Raw genomic sequence first — 6000 nt, 5'->3', positions numbered from 1 at the left:
TAAAATTAAAACGAAAAAGAAATGGAATAAGGAGTAGATTTCCTAAATTTGACATTATACAACAGAATAAACTTGCAAACGGGAATAATCGGGACATTAGGATATATTTAAAGGAGATTCATCAATTGTTACGTTAAATACCTTTCCTGTAAGGCATGGGTTCAGGAGCATTGTTAATTCCAAACACATATTTCCCACACGATTTTGCAACATCAACAAGATTTAATGACGCTTGTTCGATGTATTTCGAGAAATAAGTTGAAAAATCAAGCAAGTGGTTAAACAGAGACCTGAAGTTTTAAGAAGAATAAATATTCTCAACAAAACAAAACTAACAATTTCGTTTTTTGTTAGTTACATTTGACGTTCTTAGTTTTTCTCCTTTATATTCCATACAACTTTACAAAACAAAAAATAACAATTACGATCTATGTTGGTTTCAGTCCACGTTCTTTGTTTCTTTTACATTCCTTAAAAGCTTGCAAAACAAATGTAACAAGTACGTTCTTTGTTGGTTAAAGTCGATCTTTTTTTCTTTCTCACATTCTTTACAAGCTTACAAATTAAAACTAACAATTATGTTCTTTTTTGGTTTCAATCGACGTTCCGCATCTGCAAGATGACTTATTGTTGTTACAGCTCTGTGAAGATAACAATTCCAAAATGTTGCACCGTATAACTGTAAATATAACTTTATCAAGCATATTTATTCTTAATAGGGTTGTCAACTTTTGAAAGCTGAGGCTGATTGAAGTCCTGAAGATTGATCTCTGAAAGGTAAAGAAATGCAAGACAGGTTGATCATCTAGCCATCTACAACTACAAATATAACTTCCCAACATATGTCACATACACAACGAGAAAACACCGATATTATTTTCACCGAAAGCATAACTTAGGAAGAAAATTATAATATATTCAACTGAATTCGAATCGCAATTATGCGACTATTTATTTCAATTGAAACCTTTAAAGGGAGAGAAATCACTGGCCGCACATGGTGTCTGAAGCCATACACTGCATTATACTCCTCAGCAAGAGCAGAAGACCTCTTCCAGGACATGGTGATTATCACAATTTTTGCACGATCAGTTGCGTTCAAAACATTTAAAAGAACGGAAACCCTCTTCAAGCACATGGTACTTATTGGAAATGTAACACGTGCAGTTACATACGAAGCCAGTGAATGAACAGGAGCCGTGGTGATGCATAGTTATAGCAGAAACAGTTGCATTTGAAAATCCGAGAAACAGAATAAACTCTCTAGCCGAAGATGTTACCTACTTATGATATTGATCAAGTGGTAGTCGGTATTTATCACCTTCAGACACACACAATAAGAGAACGGGAGTAAAATGAAATTTGTTGATTTTGAAATAAGGACAGACCAAGTTTCATGAACATGTCTTACAATTTTAGAGCGAACTAACTGAGGACATTTTATTCTTAATTTTTACTGATTATATGGACAGACATACATTCGCAGAGTAAATGTGAATTTTTTTGAACATCAAAGTTTTCCTAATTTGACTTACTTGTTCATCTTTGAACTGCAACGATAAAACACTTAATTGACCATATGCCTTTTGTATGGTTTCGCTTTCTAATGAACCGAACACTTGATTGAAAATTCAGGCGTGAATATGCTTTGGCGCATCATCTTAAACTAGTATCATATACTTACTTTAAAACATAATCTGGACACTAGAATAGTTTTAAAGGAGGTTCATCAATTGTTACGTAAAATACTTTTCCAATAAGTCGTACGTTCAGGAGCATTGTCAAATTCCCAATACATATCTCCCACACGATTTGTAACAATCAACAACATTTAATGATGTTTGCTTGTTGCTTTTCGTGAAATAGGTTAGAAAATCAAGAAAGTGGGTAAACTGAGACTTGATGTTTTAAGAAGAATAAAGATTCTCAACAAGAAAAATCACAACCTACCAATTACGTTCTTTGCTGATCCCCGGTCGAGTCATACCAAAGACTTACAAAATGCTACTAACAGCTGCCTCGCTTCACGCTCAGCATTAAGAGGTTAGTGTTAGGACTGGTCCGCCTGGTGTCAGGATAATATGACTGGGTGGGACATCATGCTACATGTCTGCGGCATGATGCCCCAGTGCTAGACATAACTGTAATCTGTCGCACTGCGGACATCGTAGCGATATGACTGATAAATTATTAAAGCTACGTTAAAAATCCAAATCACACACACACACACACACACGCACACGCACACATGTTCTTTGCTGGTTTTAATCGACGTTCTTATTTTTTCTTCTTTGCATTCCTTACAACCTTACACAACAAAAGATAACAATTACGTTATTTGTTAGTTTCAATCGATGTTCAGCATATGAATCAAAGTTTGCAAGAGAATATTTGTGTGAATATTTGTGTGATTTGCAACAACAATTTCCTGATGCGTTTCAAAGTTACACTTTGAATAGAGCTTACAAAGGAAATGAAAATATAAGGAGCATTTTGGGCGAGATCCAGTCTTCCGAGTATCGACAAGCCTGGTTTTTAAAAGTGTAAATCGAATGGTAGTAAGTGGTGAATGTTTCTAATTAATTCAGACCTAGCAATTAACGTTAAAACAAGTGAAAATTGTAAAGTTAAAAATATAGTTCATATGATGCGAAAACTGTTTTATGTTATGTATTGTTTAAACTGTATAAAGAGAATGCAGAGGAAACCAAAAGGCATTTAATTTATTTACTTTTAATGAACATTCTTCGGGACCTTTATGGTACATAGATTCATTCGCATCTATCTGTCTGTCTCTATGTATAACTGTATGTCTGTTTCAATCTCAATCCACTGTAAACCTGTCTGCCTGTTTGTCTGCCTATATGTCTATTGTATTGCCTGTTCAAGTATTTTGATTCTCTTGATGGGTATCTTCCTTCGTTGGAATGATGAAATAAATATCTATATATCAATCTATCGATTGACCGATAGCTTTATCTGTCTATATATCTTGATGGGCATGCTCCTTTTTGAGAATGAGTACATTTCATACACAACTAGTAAAGTTTCAAAATCTTAGTCTTTCGTCATCATTAAACTATTCAATTTGCTTCAGAACAAGAAGACAGAATAACTTCAAATTACTTTTGTTTTTACATTCATCGCCAGGCTTTCTTCTCCAGTTACTTGTCGATATTATGTCCAAATAATGAAGATAATGACCCAAATATAAGTCCTTATTCCAAGGCCAAAAAAAACTGTCGCAAATGACCAAAGGAAAAACTGATTTTAATGAATTTTAATCATTATTGCATAGGATAAGAAGGAACTTAGTGTCACTATAAAGTGTTTTTTTTTCTCTTAGTTTTCTCTGACGATGGTGTTTTCTGACATATGTAATTGTGGTTAAGATTAGTCTTTCTTGTATACATAAACTGGTTCTCTAAATTCAAGAATGAAACTATGCAATCAAAACTGGCAGAAGTTAAATAATTATTAGCATACATTTTGATAAGGATGTCTAAAACAAACTTTTTCTGTATGGGTGTGGAGGTTAACTTTGTTCAGAGGAAGATAAGAGTGCAATGAAAAACTATGCTAATCCACTGGTCCATACAGTAGTTATATTTGTTCAAAAATTTCCGTACATCCTCTGAAGCTGAAGTCGTAAATGGGGTTCTGGGAAGTTAACTTCCAATTAATTGTACTTGACTAACTATATGAAAACCTATTTCAAGTTTTGGAGAAATGACAATTCACCAGCGTTTCCGAAATCAATCCGTCAAAAGTATTGCATTTACACGAATAATTGAAAATGAAATATTTCACTCATGGCTGTCCCGAGAGATTGCTTCAACCATTTACCAGGATACTACAAAATGAGTATTAACTTTCATTTCCAAAATGGTGGGCTCGTCCGGGATTTGAACCCGGGACCTCTCGCACCCAAAGCGAGAATCATACCCCTAGACCAACGAGCCTCACATGGGAAATAATCGTGCCATTATCCGCCTTTATATTTGTCCTGCATACGAGCCGTACCTTATCTACAGCTTGATATCCGTGCGCTGCTGTTAGTCAGATCCTTGCACATGAAAAGATTATATCATAGATGAAACGTACATATTTCATTTCCTTGTGTACATTTCATGCACAAATAGTATTGTTTCGAAATATCAGTCTTTTGATATCATTTACTATTCAGTTTGCTTCAAAGCTAATCTCCCAAATCTATGAGACATACACATATAAGTCCTTCTTCCAAGGAGAAAAAACTGTCGCAAATGACCCATGATCAAACTAAATTTAATGAATTTTAATAATCTTTGCATCATTTAAGACCAGATGATAGGAAGGAACTTAATGTTCCTATAAAGTGTTTTCTTTTTCTCTCTTAGTTTTCTCTGAAGATTGTGTTTTGTAATATATGTAATTTATGGATGACATTATTCATTGTTGTATACACAGACTGGTTCTCTAAATTCAAGACCGAAACTATGCAATCAAGCTGATTGTTGTTGTGGGTAATAAATGAAAAGTAATTAGTTGACTTTGTTTAGACTAACATGCTTTAAGATAAAGTCGATTTCCAATGACGAAGACATATTTAGAATTAAAATGATATTTTATTTGCATGCTTCTAAATGAAATCCAACTCATCTGAATTTTACTGTTGATAATAATCAAGAGTTTCAGATCTACATAATATTAATTGCTGCCGATAGACCATTGGACAATTCGTTGATCAAACAGCATTCTCCATTCGCCGGCGTCCCCGTTTGAAACTTGGATTATGCATAAAGATGAATGCATGCTGATGTATGTCGATGGAAGCCAAATTTGCCATTCTAGTCGACGGTCATACCATTAATTTGACAGTTGATTTTCACAACAACAAAAAAGATAATTCCAGTAGGTGGATTAGGCAAGGTTCGTTTTAGGTTCTCTCTAAGCAGCACATTCATCTTTCGTTAAAGATATGATAGGAAATCTGTACAAATATTATGAATTCGTCCATCAATATTTTGCTTAAAAACCAATTCCGGATAGACTTTGTTCTATTTACAACCTCCTTGAAAACGAATACCGTTTTTTACTAAAATGCATCTTGTGGATAGATGTGAGATGAAATTCAAGCAGACAAGACCTTTGAAGAGACTAGCAAGTGAGAAATCATGTGGCTGTCTCCAATTTAGAAAGTGCTTCAATCCAAGTAATCTACGCCGTTTCAGAATCAAATAAAGAGATGTGTTGTGTCGGTTTATTCTAACAGCATGCATTGTAACCCCATAGGCAGTCAATCAATAAATCAACGCCTACTGAATTAGATGACACAGACATGTAAATGACATTAGGCAGTTAAGGTAAAGACACGGTGGGGAGATAGGCCCTTACGAAGCAAGGGAATAATGTGCATCGGTGGTTCAGTGGTAGAATGCTCGCCTGCCACGCGGGCGGCCCGGGTTCGATTCCCGGCCGATGCAAATTTTTTTTAATATAATTTTAGAATGTTTGCATAATCCAATATTTGTAATAACTCTTTTTGCCCTAGTCTAATTTTCGCTCACTTTTGTGTTTTATGCCAACTCCACAACTGAAATCGGAACAGTCCTTGAATCAGAAGCTTGGATGTCTCACACTGAGTGTCCCTCGCTTCCCGGAAAAAACATGGATGTTGGTGCAAAACAGCTTTCCATTACAATGGGACAGATCCTTATCTTGTCTATAAGGAGTTTCTAATTGGAACTGTAGGAAGAGCGTAATAACCTTCATTTTTCAGTTAGAGGTTAATCTTTAAATCCGGATGACGATGCCTATCGCCCTTAATTATTTTAACACAAGAACATTTCAGTGTACTGAACGTGTTATTATCATTTACTTTATGACACTAGAATACTCTTTTAGAGATGTCTTCAATTTATTTCAACATTTATGTCTGTCTGTAAACCTCGTTTCACGTTTGACCTTCTCCAGCCAACTTTGACTCGAATTTCATTGAACTGATTTCAAATCCAGACT

The 6000-nt window shown here is 35.0% G+C and overlaps 2 non-coding genes across 2 annotated transcripts; one reads left to right on the top strand and one right to left on the bottom strand.

The window, feature by feature from the left end:
- Window positions 1-3890: 3890 nt before the first annotated feature.
- Window positions 3891-3962, bottom strand: Trnap-ugg (transfer RNA proline (anticodon UGG)). The gene has a single exon. It is a non-coding gene; the product is annotated as a tRNA-Pro (tRNA).
- A 1432-nt stretch (window positions 3963-5394) lies between these two features.
- Window positions 5395-5465, top strand: Trnag-gcc (transfer RNA glycine (anticodon GCC)). Its single transcript has one exon. It is a non-coding gene; the product is annotated as a tRNA-Gly (tRNA).
- Window positions 5466-6000: the final 535 nt, after the last annotated feature.

This window comes from Sinohyriopsis cumingii, unplaced genomic scaffold (genome assembly GCF_028554795.1).
Source record: "Sinohyriopsis cumingii isolate HCF-2022 unplaced genomic scaffold, ASM2855479v2 utg002482l, whole genome shotgun sequence".
NCBI classification, from domain to species: domain Eukaryota; kingdom Metazoa; phylum Mollusca; class Bivalvia; order Unionida; family Unionidae; genus Sinohyriopsis; species Sinohyriopsis cumingii.
The sequence above is the reverse complement of the archived record's forward strand: the minus strand, read 5'-3'. Positions and strand labels throughout refer to the sequence as shown.